The sequence below is a fragment of the Camellia sinensis genome, chromosome 7 (genome assembly GCF_055761805.1).
Source record: "Camellia sinensis isolate YWXY chromosome 7, ASM5576180v1, whole genome shotgun sequence".
NCBI lineage: Eukaryota > Viridiplantae > Streptophyta > Magnoliopsida > Ericales > Theaceae > Camellia > Camellia sinensis.
The window spans coordinates 14,930,973-14,947,048 of record NC_138967.1 but is presented as its reverse complement, the minus strand read 5'-3'; the positions used below and the strand labels follow the sequence as shown (position 1 = coordinate 14,947,048).

The following is a 16,076-nucleotide window of genomic DNA, read 5'->3' as shown; positions in this document are numbered from 1 at the left end:
AAGCATGGTAGTTAAACTCCTAGGATTCATGATTCGATATGAGTTTCAATCAAAACAATTCAATTCATGCCGCGAAATCTTAATTTAATTTCTATTCACTATAATTTCAATTATATTTGCATAATACATGAAATGACATCATGGTTTTATATGTATATACATATATACAATTTTGTTATGATATTTATTTTGTTTTAAACAGTGTGTGTATTTTTATATGTATTATATAATTATATATTATGCTAAATAAAATGAAGCTTACAATTCATGTTCTTGATTTTAGCAAAATGATTCATGATTCGATTGATGATTTGAAAACAATGGAGAGAAGAATGAGACGGATGAAGCTAATATTGAATGAAACTGAAACTAAAATTGAATTTATAGAAACACCTCAGTACATTGAAACATCAATTCATTTTCAAATCTCTGTAACACAAACCGCTCTTCTGATGTTATAATGCTAGTAACATAACATTTATTGCCCAAGAATGTTTTTCTACCTGTCCTCCCAGCTCGATGAAGGTAATCCACTGTAGTTTTTGGCAGATCAAAGTTGTACATATTGCTTGTCTCTGGAAGGTCAACTCCTCTGGCTGCTATATCTGTTGCCACAAGAAGATAGCTTCTTCCTTGTCTCATTTCCTGTATTCAAGAAGCGGATAACAAACATTTAGGCTATGTTTGGATCATGGATTTTTGTAGGAATTTGTGAAGGGAAAAGAAAAGGGAAGGGTAAGAGCCTAATTTCAATAGATGTCACAGAACAAACAATGCAACAACCACCAAGTTTTCCAAAACCAAAATGAACGGAATTGTCTTGTAAAAAAAATTTAAATTAAAAAAAAAAAAGAAGAAGAAAAGAGAAAACGTGTCATTCCTCTAGCTCAAACCAGTTCCCAAAGCGACTAATCTTACATGTGATTTGCTAGTGGTATGCCACAAAGGCAATCTAGGAGACGTGGCTTGGGATTTTTTTTCATAGAACAATTCTATCATTTAATTAATAAAAAACAAGTTTCATTTTGTCATGTTAACTTTTGTATGTTATTATTCACATGATAAGCCCATATAGGGCCAGCCTTGGGCTATGTTAAAAAATGAGGGCCTAATCCAACTTCTTCTAGTCTACAAACTTATCTTTGATTAATCATGTCACTAGAAAGATTGAATGGATTAATTATGTTGCCCATTCGGCATCACTTACAAGTTAGTTTTCAACCTTATCTATGATATGTTGGCCCCGTTTGAACTAATCTTCTAATCTGATATTGAAACTGTAAGCATATCTATGAAGTGGCACATATGCCACATGTTTTATTTATTTATTTAATTATATTATTATATATATTTTAATCAGTAAACAATTGGATAACTAACGTGAAACAAGTCCACTACCCCATAAAGTGGTTTCATGGGAAGTTACAACTTCTTGATGGTGAAAAGTTATAAGGAGTTACACTTAGATCATGGGTCCAAGCCTATCTATATATGCCTGTGATAACTATAAAAACACAGACGTTTTTGTGAATAAAATAGGCTTGAAACTCTATTCCTTCCACTTTTCTATATGGTTCTATGGAAGTGTTTTATAAGTGGTTTTGTTTATATATTCAAGACTTGATCAATCAAAAATAAGATTCAAAGGCTTGAACATCATGGCAGGAGGTATTTTTCTGTTATTAAATTATTTTAGTTCTCACAATTGGTATCAGAGCATCCTTCTATTCTGTTATTCAGCATTATTGTAATTTTATGGGGGTCAAATCTTGTTTGATCCTAATAGTATCTATGTCCGTCATGATCCTCTGTTTCACTTTGTTTGATGTTACCCGTATATTGTGAAAACATGTTCCCTGCTTATAATCATGGCTTTGTCTTTATCCTTGATAGCATAGAACTTTGTTATGTGAACTGTGATATGAGTCTCAGGGAAACAAAAACAAGAAATTATTTTAATATCCATCCGCAGACTTCTACTTTTTCACTATTTGAAATTGATTTAGCCTAATGATCAAAGATATTTGGGTTGGTTTTATTCAAGCACCTCTTCCCTATCTTGCTAAGTAAAATTAAAATAAATAAATAAATAAAAAAAGGGTTTCTGAAACTTGCTGGATTGTTTTTCACACTATTAAAGATGAATTGTTGCTTGATGTATATTAATTAGAGGCAATAGAATTCATCTTGTTCTGTAATAGTAGTGTTTACATTAACTTTGAAGTGTTCCTATTCTAAATTTGCTATGTTTCGGAAACCTACTGTATGTCATTAAGTATGAGTTTTCATTAATTGACACATATTGAAGACCATTTTGTATAAAATCTAAAAATTCTCATGCTTTTATTTGGATTTATTCATTTAATTTTAAAAGGCATAAAAGACTTAAATTTATTTCTAGATTTTTATAAGGACATGATATTAAGGATATTTTGTTTATTATAATTGCATGTTTAAATAGTAAGTAAATTCATTTGAATTTCATACAGTGAACTATTTTACATATCCTTTAAAGTCTTATAAATTTTCATATTCATTGACATGCTCTCTAGTATAGTGTAATATCATATTACATGTATTAAGATTATTTATGCTATGAAAATTTATGTGAAATAAGAGCATGTGTACACTGTGTTGGACTTATGGAATTTATTTTGGTCCAACTTTTTCTAGTATAAGGTTGAATTACATGTGTTGGGTTTTGGGATTTTTCATGTGATATTACTCTAATTGCACGTATTATACATTATGTGCATTAAAAGATTACGTACTGGTTCTAATCATAAGGATTTGCTCACATTAATAAATTATGCCATAATTAAAAATAAAAAACAAAAAATTTTGTTTTAAGAGTAGCCCCAGCATCTTAAGACATAAAGATGTAGTAATCATCAATATTTTGATCACATAAAGTTAAAAATTAATTTGACATTTTTATATTGCAATTATGTTTTATATATAATTTCTTGGTCTCACAAGAAAGTAGTTATCTATGAAATTTAATTGGAATAAAATAATGGATTGGGTATTAAAGGGATTGGACGCTCTAAACCCACAGGAATGAGTTTTCTTTTCCTTGAATATTTCCAAATCCATTAGTTTTATTATAAAGTAATAGCAGATCTAATACAATTAATGACCTCTACCCACAAGAAGGTTTAGATTTGTTACTGAACTTAACATTGGTTGATTCAGACTATAGTTATTGTTTCAAAGCATTAATGATATTCTTGGTAATTGCAGTGATTTCTACCTCTATACTGTCTAATGAGTCTTCTCGTATTCCATTCTTGAACGGTGATAATTTTTCAGCTGGAAGGACAAAATCCATTTGACATTAGGGTGCATGGACCTCAATCTGTCACTCCGTGTGGATGAACCTCCTGAATCCACGGACAAGAGTTCCGCTGCAGAAAAGAATGCTTATGGAGAATTTCGTTGCAAAAAAAAAGCTTATGACAAGTGGGAGCGATCTAATCACTTAAGCCTAATGCTCATAAAGTCACATATCAGCCAGAGTATTAGGGGCTCAATCCCACCATCTGATAAGGTCAAAAACTACGTAAGGGCTATTGAAGAGCAATTTGTTAGTTCTGACAAGGCATTGGCAAGCACTCTAATGAACAATCTATCAGGCATGAAGCACAACAATTCTAGGAGTGTACGTGGGCACATTATGGAAATGAGGGACATTGCAGCTCGTCTTAAGTCCTTAGAGATTGAGGGCTTGTCTAGTTTGTTTTTGGGAGAGTTGTTTTTGAAAAAAAATTTCAAAATTTTGTTTGGTTTGTGATTTTTCTCAAAAAATTTCCAAAATCACTCTCTCTTAACACATCAATCAATCACTTTTTCTCTCACACACATCTACTCAATTATAACAAAATATCAAATCACTCCAAACTCCCAAACTATTTTCAAAATATACAACCAAACAAACCAAATTATTTTTTAAACTTTCTCTCCAATTTTTTTTTTTGAAAATCACTCTCTCAAAAACAAACCAAACACACCCTGAGATTTCTGAGTCATTCCTCATCAATTTCATACTCAATTCTCTTCCTATGGAATATGGAACATTCCAAATTTCTTACAACACACAGAAGAAAAAATGGTCTACCAATGAACTTTTGACCATGTGTGTTCAAGAGGAGGAGAGATTGAAGCATGAAAAAGTGGAAAGTGCTCAATTAGCAACATGTAAAGGAGGGCAATGGAAAAAGGAAAAAGGTGATCCAAAATGGAAGAAGCTTGGTAAAGTGCCATCCAAAAATCATGGCAATAAGGATGTATGCTTCTTTTGCAAGAAAAAGTGTCACATGAAGAAAGACTGCCCCAAGTATAAGAAATAGCTCGAGAAGAAAGGTAATCTCATATCTCGTGTTATGAATCTAATTTTGTTAATACTCATCAATATGATTGGTGGATTCATTCGAGTTCTACAATTCACGTTGCTAATACCATGTAGGGCTTTCTCAGCCTAAGGAAACCGGCGGGAAGTGAACAAGGCATCTATTCAGGTAATGGGATGCGTTCACACGTCGAAGCTATGGGAACTTTCAGACTTGTTTTAAAGAATGACTTTGTTCTAGATCTTGAAAACACTTTTTATATTCCATCGTTTTCTAAAAATTTAATTTGTGTTTCTAGACTAGTATCGTTTGGATTTGAATTTCAATTTGTTGGTTCAAATTTTAGTTTGTTTAAAAACTCTGTTTCTATAGGATTTGGTACTTTAATTAATGGTTTGTACAAATTAAATTTGGATCCTATTTTTGAACAAAGTCTTTTAACCTTGCATGGTGATATTGGCATTAAGCGTAATATTGTCGATGAGTCCTCCTCTATACTTTGGCATAGGAGATTGGGACATATTTCCATTGAGAGAATAAAGAGGTTGGTTAATGATGAAGTCCTTCCAACTCTTGATTTTACCAACTTTGGTATTTGTGTGGACTGCATAAAGGGAAAACAGACCAACAAGACCAGTAAAAATGCCAAAAGGAGTGAGGAAATTCTTGGAATCATACACACTGATATTTGTGGACCATTTACTCCACATTGTCTGAATGCTTAGAGATATTTTATCTCATTTATTGATGACTATACACGATACATGTATCTCTACCTCTTGTTTGATACGGCCGAGGCACTTGATGCCTTTAAAGTTTATAAAGAAAAGGTAGAGAAACAAACAGAAAAGAAAATTAAAATTGTGAGGTTAGACAGGGGTGAAAAATATTATGAGAGGTACACAGAATCGGGACAATTACTAGGTCCATTTGCTAAGTTCCTTAAGGAAGAAGGCATTATTGTACAATATTCAATGCCTGGCACACCACAACAAAATAGTGTTGCTAGAAGAAGGAACTGAACACTTATGAACATGGTAAGGAGCATGCTTAGTTATTCTAATGTACCTATAAATTTGTGGAGTGAAGCTTTGAAAACCGTTGTATATATCTTAAACAGGGTTCCATCCAAGGTTATAGCGATCCCGGTTTCCCCTTTTCTTTAACTGTTGTATCCGGACTTAGGTTCCGCGGAGTTGGTTGTCGTGTATATCTTGTTTACATCCTTTACTCCTTGCATTCGAGTCTTGGGTTGTGTTGGGCGAGTTTGTTACAGGTTGGTTGGACTTAGAAACCAAGAGTAGTTGCCCAGATTTTGGCCTTCATGCTCGAGCGGGGATTTTGACGCTCGAGCGGGCCCTTCGTTGTCGTCTGTCCGCTCGAGCGGGGTTTTCGACGCTCGAGCGTAGTTTTCCATCTTCCAGTATCTCCTCTGCAGTGTTGTGCGCTCGAGCGGGAGTTTTGAGGCTCGAGCGGGATGTTGTGTGACGCTCGAGCAGGGAGGGTTGACGCTCGAGCGGAGACCTGGTTCTGTAAAAGTTCTGGGAGTGTGTATCCGCCGCTCGAGCGGGATTGTTGACGCTCGAGCGGGAGTCTGTGAGTGACGCTCGAGCGGGGTTTGGACGCTCGAGCGGGGCGACTTTTATATAAAGCCGAGATCCGACCTTTTTGTTCACTTTTCAACATCCTTTCTCTCTCCTACTTTTCCAAAAAGGTATTTTGAGAGCTCCTCTCACTAAAACCCTAACTTCTCTCTTCGGATTGATCTAGTAGGAGTTGTTTTCTCACCTTGGGCCTTTACAAAAGTTGTGTTGATCGTCGAGGGCTATCTTTTAATCTGAAAATTTCGGGATTTGGAGCATTTCCGTTTCTTCATCTTCTTCGTTGAGCCCCATCATTCGAGGTAGGGATAACCTACTCCATCTTATGAGCTTTGTCTTTGAATTTTAGCATTTTGATATGTTGGGGGTTGTTGGGTAATTTTGAGAAAGTTTGGGCTTTTGTGTAATTTTACAAAAGTCGGGGTTTTAAATATATAAACCTATATGCATGTTAGGCATAGAGAAATGAGATTAATGTTGGTACATTGATGGAAATGGAACCTTAGGGTTGTTTTGTGAATTATGGTAATTTGCCCTAATTGGTTTAAATTAATTAATGCATATAATTAATTGAAGAAAACGAGGAATTGAATTGAAAATGTTGATATATTATCTATTTGTGCATTTATTTCCTGCTTAGAAATAATTGCTTTGGGCTACCGGTGGAGGGTAGTGTTGATTGTTGTAGACAATACATGATGATTAGGCAAACTAAAACTAATCAATCGGATGTGTCATAGAGTATAACGGTTGATAGAATACATTAACTTTATGTATTGATTGATTGCGTATGTGATTCTGTGTTTACATGCGTTATATTGTGTATAGAACCTTTGTGTTTATATGCATTGTGTAGAGGAGGAGATGGGGGATGTACTCCACGGTTTAGGGGAAGATAGGGAATGTACCTCTAAACCGGATAGGATTGGGAGGAGATGGGGGATGAACTCCGTAGATACAGCTCATATGCTTGTCTAGTGAAGTGTAGATACAGCTCATATGCTTGTCTAGTGAAGTGTGGATACAGCTAATATGCTTGTCTGTTGATGTGTGATATGCTTATCTATTGGAATGTTGATATAGCTCATATGCTTATCTGTTGTAGTAGTGATATAGCTCATATGCTTATCTATTGAAAAGTCTGTTTGATTTGATATAGCACTAAAATGTATATCATCATCGTTTGTGAAGTATGGAAGTAGTTTATGTGTTATTGATACAACACCAAAATGTGTATCCACCGTGAATTTTGAAAATATTCTAGTGATGAACTATAATCTCATCAAAATGTTTTGGCCAGAGTACTGAACCCTGTTTTCAAACTCAAAGTTGAATAAGAAATGAAAAGTGAATTGTAACATAGGTTTGGTTGTCATGGAATTGAAATAAGATGTAAATGGAAGTGTAAGTATCGACCATCTATCAGTTGCTAATCTTTTAATCATTGTTCATAGTTGGTTTAGTATATCTCTGCTGGGCTGTGGCTCACCCTATATGGGAACATCATTTTCAGGTAGAGGTAGCATGCCGCCTCTAAGGACATAGCTTGGGAGGCTAAGGGCAAGACATACTTTTGTTGCCTTATTTTTCTTTTGATGTATTACATGTAAATTCAAGCCAAGGGCTTAATGTGTAACCGAGTTAATACTCTCTTTTGTAACCAAGTGATAACTTGGAAAGCTGTAAGCCCGTAGGGCGGCATTTACTTTTGTTGTTAACGTGTAATACTTTTGTAATGAAGTACTCTGATTATTTGAGGGAATGTGGATCTTTTGTATATAAAGGTATGTTTATATTGATGGGTTTAATGTTATTTTTTTGAGGGCGTGACAAAGGTTGTTCCCAAAACACCATTTGAGTTATGAAAAGGATGGAAGCCAAGTTTAAGACACTTACACGGTTGGGGTTGTCCAGTTGAAGTGAGGGTGTATAACCCACATTTAAAGAAATTAGACCCCAGAACAATTAGAGGTTTTTTCATAGGCTGTGCAGGAAACTCCAAGTGCTACAGATTTTATTGCCCTTCAAATTCACTTAGAATTGTTGAAGTAAAAAATGCTAAGTTTATTAAGGAAGTTGACCCTAGTGGTAGTTATCCTCGAAAGATAGAGTGGGATGAATCACGGGATCCAGATACAACACCCATGAATATAGGCGAATTGGTTGTCTTTCAGGATAATCAACCTGATATCCTTGAAGATCAACAAATTTAAGAACTTCCACCACAAGAGGAACAAGTCAACATAGACCCTGTAGCTCAAGTCCCAATTGAGACTACAAAATTAAGGAGATCCTCACAAGCTAGAAAGTCCGCAATTTCTGGTGATTAGTTTGTATACTTAATAGAGTTTGATTTTGACATTGGACCTGAGGATGATCCTATTTCATTTTCCAATGCCAAGAATAGGAATGATTCTAAATTATGGTATGATGCCATGAAGGAAGAGTTGGAATCTATGGCTAAGAATCAAGTTTGGTAAATTGTGGAGTTGCCTAAGGGAATTAAAGCTGTTGACTATAAATGGGTCTAGAAGACCAAGAAAGACTCAAATGGCAACGTCGAATGACATAAGGCCAGACTTGTAGCTAAGGGTTTTACTCTATGAAGCACGGATACGGACACGTGACATGACATGGACACGCAAAATTCAAAAAATGGGGAACACGCTTAATATATAATTATTATTTTTATTATATGTCACAAAATTGTAAATATATATATATATATATATATATATTGAAAGGTAATGAAAAATTGATTCCTATAATAAAATTAATAAACACATGTTAAAAAAATTAACAATTTCAGCTATGTCAACAATTTGATTTTTTTCATCAAATAAAACTAACTTATTCTATCAAATAAAACTAATTAGAAAAAAAAAAAAAAAAAGAAGAAATAATCAGAGAGAGAGAGAGAGAGAGAGAGGGTTACTTTACATTCAGCAAAATATATATATATATATAATTGAAGAAAGAGGTTACATTTGAAAGAGAGAGAGAGGTTTCGAAGAAAAGAAAAAGTCAAAGAAAGAGAGACTGATTGAAAAACAGAGAGGCAAAGAGAGATCGAACAAGAAGAAGATCAAACAAGAAAAGAAGAAGAGAATCGAAGGAAAAGAAGGGAAGAACAGAATCAAAGAAGGAGAAGAAGACATATAGAGAGAGATCGAACCAAAAGAAAAAGATCGAACGAGAAAAGAAGAAGAAGAAAAGAATCGAAGGAGAAGAGGAGAACAGAATCGAAGAAGAAGAAGAAGAAGACATACCTTAGCGAACAGCTCTTTCTTTCGTCTCTCTTCGATTAAAGTAATAATTTTTGTTTTTTACAATTTGACCCCACTTACAAGTTTCCAAAATTATGTTTTCTACCCCGCAGTGTCTGAAATGTGTCCCGAACTTGTCTGACTACAAAAAATTCAATAAAAAAATGGGACACCTTCATGAGAGTGTCGGACACGTGTCCACTGCATGTCCGACACTGATACGTAGACCCCGGAAAGGTGTCCGTGCTTCATAGGTTTTACTCAAAGAGAAGGCATTGATTATCATAATACCTTCTCTCCGGTTTCTAAGAAAGATTCATTTAGAATTATCATGGCATTAGTAGCTTATTTTGATTTAGCGCTACATCAAATGGATGTGAAAATGACATTTTTAAATGGGGATCTTAAGGAAGAAGTATAAATGAAGCAACCTGAAGGTTTTTGTTCTGATAAAGATAGTCACTTAGTTTGCAAGCTCAAGAAATCCATATATGGACTAAAACAAGCTTCCCCGACAGTGGTATATAAAGTTCCACAATGTTATTACTTCATATGGTTTTACAGAGAACATTGTGGACAACTGAATGTAGCTTAAGGTTAGTGGGAGCAAGCACAGTTTTCTAGTTCTATATGTGGATGACATTTTACTTGCATCTAATGATTTGGGTTGGTTGCATGATACTAAACAATTTCTTTCCCAAAACTTTGAAATGAAGGATATGGGTGAAGCTTCTTATGTCATTGGCATAGAGATTCACAAAGACAAGTCCAAAAGGACATTAGGATTGTCTCATAAAGCCTACATTAAGAATTTTGGAGAAATTCAGGATGAATGATTGCACTCCAAATGCAGCACCCATTTTAAAGGGTGATAAATTCAGTTTAAGTCAATGTCCGAAGAATGATTTGGAAAAGGAACAAATGGTTAGCATTCCCTATGCATCTGCCGTAGGCAGTTTAATGCATGCTCTGGTTTGTACACGACTTCCCATTGCATTTGCAGTTGGGATGCTTGGAAGATACCAAAGCAATCCAAGAATGGAACATTGGAAGGCTGCAAAGAAAGTCGTGAGGTACTTCGAGGGAACCAAGGACTACATGCTTACTTACAAGCATGTTGACTGTCTTAAAGTGGTTGGATATTTAGACTCAGATTTTGCAGGTTGTCAAGATTCTAGAAAATCCACTTTAAGATATGTCTATCTGCTAGCAGGCAGTGCTATTTCATGGAAGAGTGCCAAAGAGACGATAATTGCATCGTCAACAATGGAAGCAAAGTTTATAGCATACTTTGAAGCAAAATCACAAGCTATTTGGTTAAGAAATTTTATCACAAGGTTATGAATTGTGTATTCGATTTCTAGGCCATTAAGAGTTTACTGTGATAATTTGGCTACAGTTTTCTTTTCGAACAACAACAAAAGTGGTAGTCAAAGCAAGCATATTGACATAAAGTTTCTTACTGTTTGAGACCATGTGAAGATTAGTACCGATATGATAGTTGTAGATCCCATGACCAAAGGTCTTTCAGTAAAGGTGTTTTCAAAACACGTAGAGGGCATGGACTGATTGGTTAGCTCAATAATGTTTTCTAATTACATTTTGATTATTATTAATGAAAAACATCACTTTGTGCACTTGTGATGCTATGCAGTCCATTGGGACTATTGATCCATAGGGATCATTGGACCCAAAATAACTTATTAGAAGTTATTCATAAAGAATGACACCACATAAAGTTGAGAGAATCATACAACGTAATACATGGAAGGAAATACTCATTTGACAGAGTATAACCGCCATGATTCGTGTATTATGTCTCTTTATAAAGTATGGGTATTTTTATTTAATGGCCATAATCAGTTTGTTAGTTATCCGAAAGTCAGCAAAATGTATCATATGTGTCAAGTGGGAGAATGTAAGCATATCCATAAAGTGGCACATAAGCCACATGTTTTATTTATTTATTTATTTAATTACATTATTATATATATTTTAATCAGTAAACAATTGGGTAACTAACGTGAAACATGTCCACTACCCCATAAAGTGGTTTTATGGGACGTTACAACTTCCCTAATGGTGAGAAGTTATAAGGAGTTACACTTGGATCATGAGTCCAAGCCTATCTATATATACTTGTGATAACCATCAAAACACATGTTTTTGTGAATAGATTAGGCTTGAAACTCAGTCCCTTCCATTTTTCCATATGGTTCTGTGAAAGTGTTTTGTAGGTGGTTTTGTTTATATATTCAAGACTTGATCAATCAATAACAAGATTCAAAGGCTTGAACATCATGGCAAGGGGTATTCTTCTTTTGTTAGATTATTTTAGTTCTCACAGAAACATCAACTACTATAATATACAGAGATGACCTTATCTAATCCAACTTTCAACCCATTTTTTCCCCTATAGATGAAATAAAGAGTTATACATACATCTAGCATCCATGAGCTGAATAGTACTTACAAATAACGAAGCTGCTCCCAAATTGTAATTCATGTCTTCCTCCAGAATAAGAATATCAAAACACCTTGGAAGAGAAGTCTTCAACAACTCAATTAGAAGAGATGTTGGTGGAGCATGGCCAGCCTTCTTTGACTTCTCAGACTGAAAAATAATTTCGAAAATAATATTAACCTACTAACTAGAGTCACCAATGTTTAGTTTGCCACAAACTATGAATATTATGAACTTCAATAAGTAGGATATAATATCGATATAAAAATATCACATTATTCAAGTGAGACCGTGAAGTTAGATATCACATTTGTCAAATTTTATCATTTGGGTAAAGCCAATCCTATATCCAAAACAATAAATAAAATGATTGAGAATGATAGCAGAATTAACCTGTGTGCTGACAAAAATTATAGCAGAATGAGGTGCATCGCTTTGTAACAAGGATACCATGGTTTGATGTCTTTCATTTTTACCACACATCTGATAACCATCAAAGCATGTCATCAAAAAAATAGTTGCTGTTTAGAACAGGTTCTTATATATACAAATAAGCTGAATATGAAATAAAGCAACACTGGGGAAAAGGGGAAAAAAACACACAAAAAATTGAACAAGTTTCATGGTTCCAAATTCTTTTACCACAAATCCGTGATGCAGGCGTGATGGCATTGGCTCAACTGCGTTTACATGGACATGAACAACATCATCCTGTCGGAAACATGATTAAGTATGCAAGTAATACAATAACAAGCAGATTGAGCTAAAGCCCAATAATGAATACATAGAAACAAAGATTCCATCAGCAAACCTTAATCCATTTTTGCTGAATGCAGTCAGATAAGAATCTTCTGTGCTGGGGAATTGATGCACTGGCAAAAATAGTCTGACGGTTATTTCTTAATGAGTACGATATTAGAAGCTTTCGAAACGAACTGACTTGCTTAGAAGAATTGAACATGAAATCAACCTAGAAGGCACAAAATATATCATGTCAATTCCTGTGATGAACTTTTGCATTAAAGACTCAAACTTATGAGGCTCTGTACAATGAGAGAAGCCAAATATGCTACATATTGGATCCTTTTAGTAAAAAAATGCCCACTCATCTAACTTAATATACCTTATAATTCAAACAAAAAGGGGCAGCCACTTATCTTACTGAAAAGTCCAAAAAAAAAAAAAGTCTAAAACTTCAAAGAAGTTCTTCTGATCATTCAAAAGAATTTAAAGTTCTCATGCAGAAGTTGTTTCTAGCAAATGCTGAATATATGTATTCTATATATACACACACATACATGCACATCAATAATATATGCAAAAGCCAAGTAAGTTATATTTCACTTACCTCATCAATTACCAACACCTGCATCGAATCTAGCTTAAGAATTTGCATATCAATCATTTGACACAAACTTCCCAAAGTTGCAACCAGTATTGTAGGGGGCTCTGCTTGACAATAAGAGCTAGTTATAACAAGCTTCCATGAATAAATTTTCTTACAAAAATTTTCTATTGCAGGAAACAAACAACCAGACAAAAAAAATTGTAAAGAAAAAACATTTGTAAGATCATACAAACCAACATGATACCTTCAACCAACTTTTAAGTCTTCTCAGCATTCCTCCATCTAGAAGAGCCATAACACAGCATGCCTCCTCTCCAAGTTCAGCAGGTTTTGCAGCCAGCATTCGAGCAACTTTTGTGACCTTGTTTATAAAAACATCACAATATAAGAATAGCACATATCATAACCCTGGTAAGATTCAAATCATATATAAATTTTTTAACTTAAAATATATATATATATATATATATTTGCATAAGTGATCATCAATATTCATACTTGCATGCCAAGTTCCCTAGTGGGGACCACAATTAGTGCTTGCACTGCTGATCTTTGAGCGTTTACAACTGAAAAAATTCATAGCAGGTATGTCAGGGTCTTCCCAGAACCTATCTAGAGGGCCAAATCAAGAAAGAAAAAAATCAACAACATTAGCTTTGTCACTGCTACAGAGTCAGAAAAAGCAACCACTTTATTTTCATTTAAGAATATACATATGAACACCGTGACCAATATATAACCAATCCATCAGATTGCAAGCAATCATGTGTGTCACTATATTCCTTTCAGCAAAAGCCTAAGCATCTGTAAGTTGTTACACTAATTTGGCAGATAGAAAGTTAGTGAATGTAACTTGAATAGTGTAGTGGATATTTTACGAAGGACTAAAGATCTTTCTTCACTACTTCCACAAAGTCACAGATCAAGTAAAAGAAACCAAAACAAACTTTGAAATAAAATAAGTCTAATAGCACAAATTAACCTGAGCGTGAACTATGCAATCATGCCCAGAAAGCAGAATTGGCAAAGCTTTCTGTTGCACATCTGTAGGCACAACAAATCCAACGTCTTTCACCCTGCATCAAGTTAAACCAACACTGATCAGTATCCTTCATACGATCCATTTTCAGCACATTTCACAAAGACTTGTATTGTAGATTTCTGCAATCCTAGTGTGTCAATCGTCACACACAAAACTAAGAAATTAAAAGCAATCTAGAAAACAATAAAACCAAAACTTGCTTTTGAACCAATTCATTGGTCTATATATTCATCATTCTACTTCAATACTAATCAGTTATATGAGAAAAGAAAAAGAAAAATACTTGATTACACTAAGTTTGGTTATTGAGAAAGTGGTTATTGAGAAAGTAAGAGAACTAGTCGAAAAGGAACATTGTTACACTCAAACCTCATAGTTTCGATTGTTTTGATTTGCAAATATAGAGCGAACCTTAACTAGCCGTTGAAAATCAGAAGAGGTAATATTGCTTACCTTTTCTTTTCCTCTGTTTTCTCAGGTACCAAACATACCCCTTTCTTTAATTTTATTTTATTTTTGGGTAAGACCCATTAGTTTTCCAGAAAATAAAATGATTACCCTCAAAACTTATGGTTTCAAATTTTTTATTAGCAAATCAAGAACAAACCTTGATTAGTAATTAAAAAATAGAAGAAAGAGCTCATATTGCTTTCCCTTTTCCTTTCCCCTATTTTCTCTGGAACCAAACAGACCCATTAAATTCCCAGAAAAAGGAAAATGAAAGAAAACTCGCCTGCGCAATATATGATCTGGAATGTGATCTTCACAGAGTTCTCGGATAGTCGTAGCCCTCTTTGAGGCATCAGCTTCGATTCCAACACATGAAGAATCAATAGAAGCTCGTGAAGGCCTGAGATTGGAATTGGATAGAGGGCTGAGAGTCCGATTTCTACAGTTAACGAACCATGAACGAGTACAGTTAGGCCATGTTTGTTTGGGTGGACATGAGCTTGGGATTGGACTAATAGTCCAATAAAATTATTAATCCGATATTTGGTTAAACAATTGAAGTACGGACTAATTATTTTAAACTTGACTATTAGTTAAAATAGGATACATAATCCAACGAATTGGTAGTCATAGGACTATTAGTCATGGGAATACTAATCCAGTCCGCCCAAACAAACATGGCCTTAGGGTATTGTGGTCTAGGTGAAACAGAGAACCTCCATGAAAGAGTGTAGAGCTGAGTTGTAGAGACACAAGCCATGGACGCTCGCAGAGAGAGAGATAGAGTGAGTGATGGATAAGATCTACTGTGGATGAGAGCATTGGGACCCAGTTGGAGTTGAGAAACTTGAGGGGTAGAAAGGTCCAATCATTAAAATGAAGCGTACAAAGTCGGAAGCTTCTATTTGCGCACACTCATTACACTCTATGTACATCATTCTCAATAAATAACTTATTCGGAAGTAGCATTTCGAAAATAAACAGCATGTTCGGAAGTAGAATTTCAAAAATTATCATTTTTTTCGACAGTAGAATTTCAATTTTTTTTAATTTTTTTAACATTCAACTTCCGAATGTATTTATTTGAATTGTGTGTGATGTCTATAATAATAATAATTTCACTTTAAAATAAAATTGTAATAAAAATAATTATCATTAAATGTACGCACAGGATAGAATAAGTGTGCACAAATAAAAGCTCCTTACGAAGTCGTGTTGATTGAACTCTGCCGGTCATAACACGTTAAAAGTCGTTGATCTTTTGGACTCACCCATAATAACGTATTAAAAATAATGGAAAATTACATACAAATGGAGAGGAGAAAAAAAATTATCAATATATAGAAGGTGTAAGTGTGTTTGTGATTGTACCTTTCGGACATGTTTGATTGACTGGATTAGAGTATAGGATTGAGATTATTAATCCGTGAGCCCAATAATCCTGTGTTTGTTTTGAAATTCTATTTTAGGATTATTAATCCAATGAATAATCAATCCAACAAATTTGTAGAATTATTAGCAATGGGATAGGTGTGAGATTTTATATCCTAAGTTGA

The 16,076-nt window shown here is 34.4% G+C and overlaps 1 pseudogene across 1 annotated transcript; it reads right to left on the bottom strand.

Annotated features, from left to right (window-relative positions):
• Nucleotides 1-353: 353 nt before the first annotated feature.
• LOC114284446 (DEAD-box ATP-dependent RNA helicase 58, chloroplastic-like) lies at nt 354-15,411 on the bottom strand (annotated as a pseudogene). The gene is made up of 11 exons (XR_014335002.1): nt 15,237-15,411; nt 14,804-14,920; nt 14,011-14,104; nt 13,527-13,640; nt 13,266-13,389; nt 13,029-13,132; nt 12,492-12,650; nt 12,323-12,391; nt 12,074-12,163; nt 11,690-11,830; nt 354-645 (listed from the first exon to the last, which is right to left on the bottom strand). The product of XR_014335002.1 is annotated as a DEAD-box ATP-dependent RNA helicase 58, chloroplastic-like (transcript).
• Between the last annotated feature and the right edge of the window lie 665 nt (nt 15,412-16,076).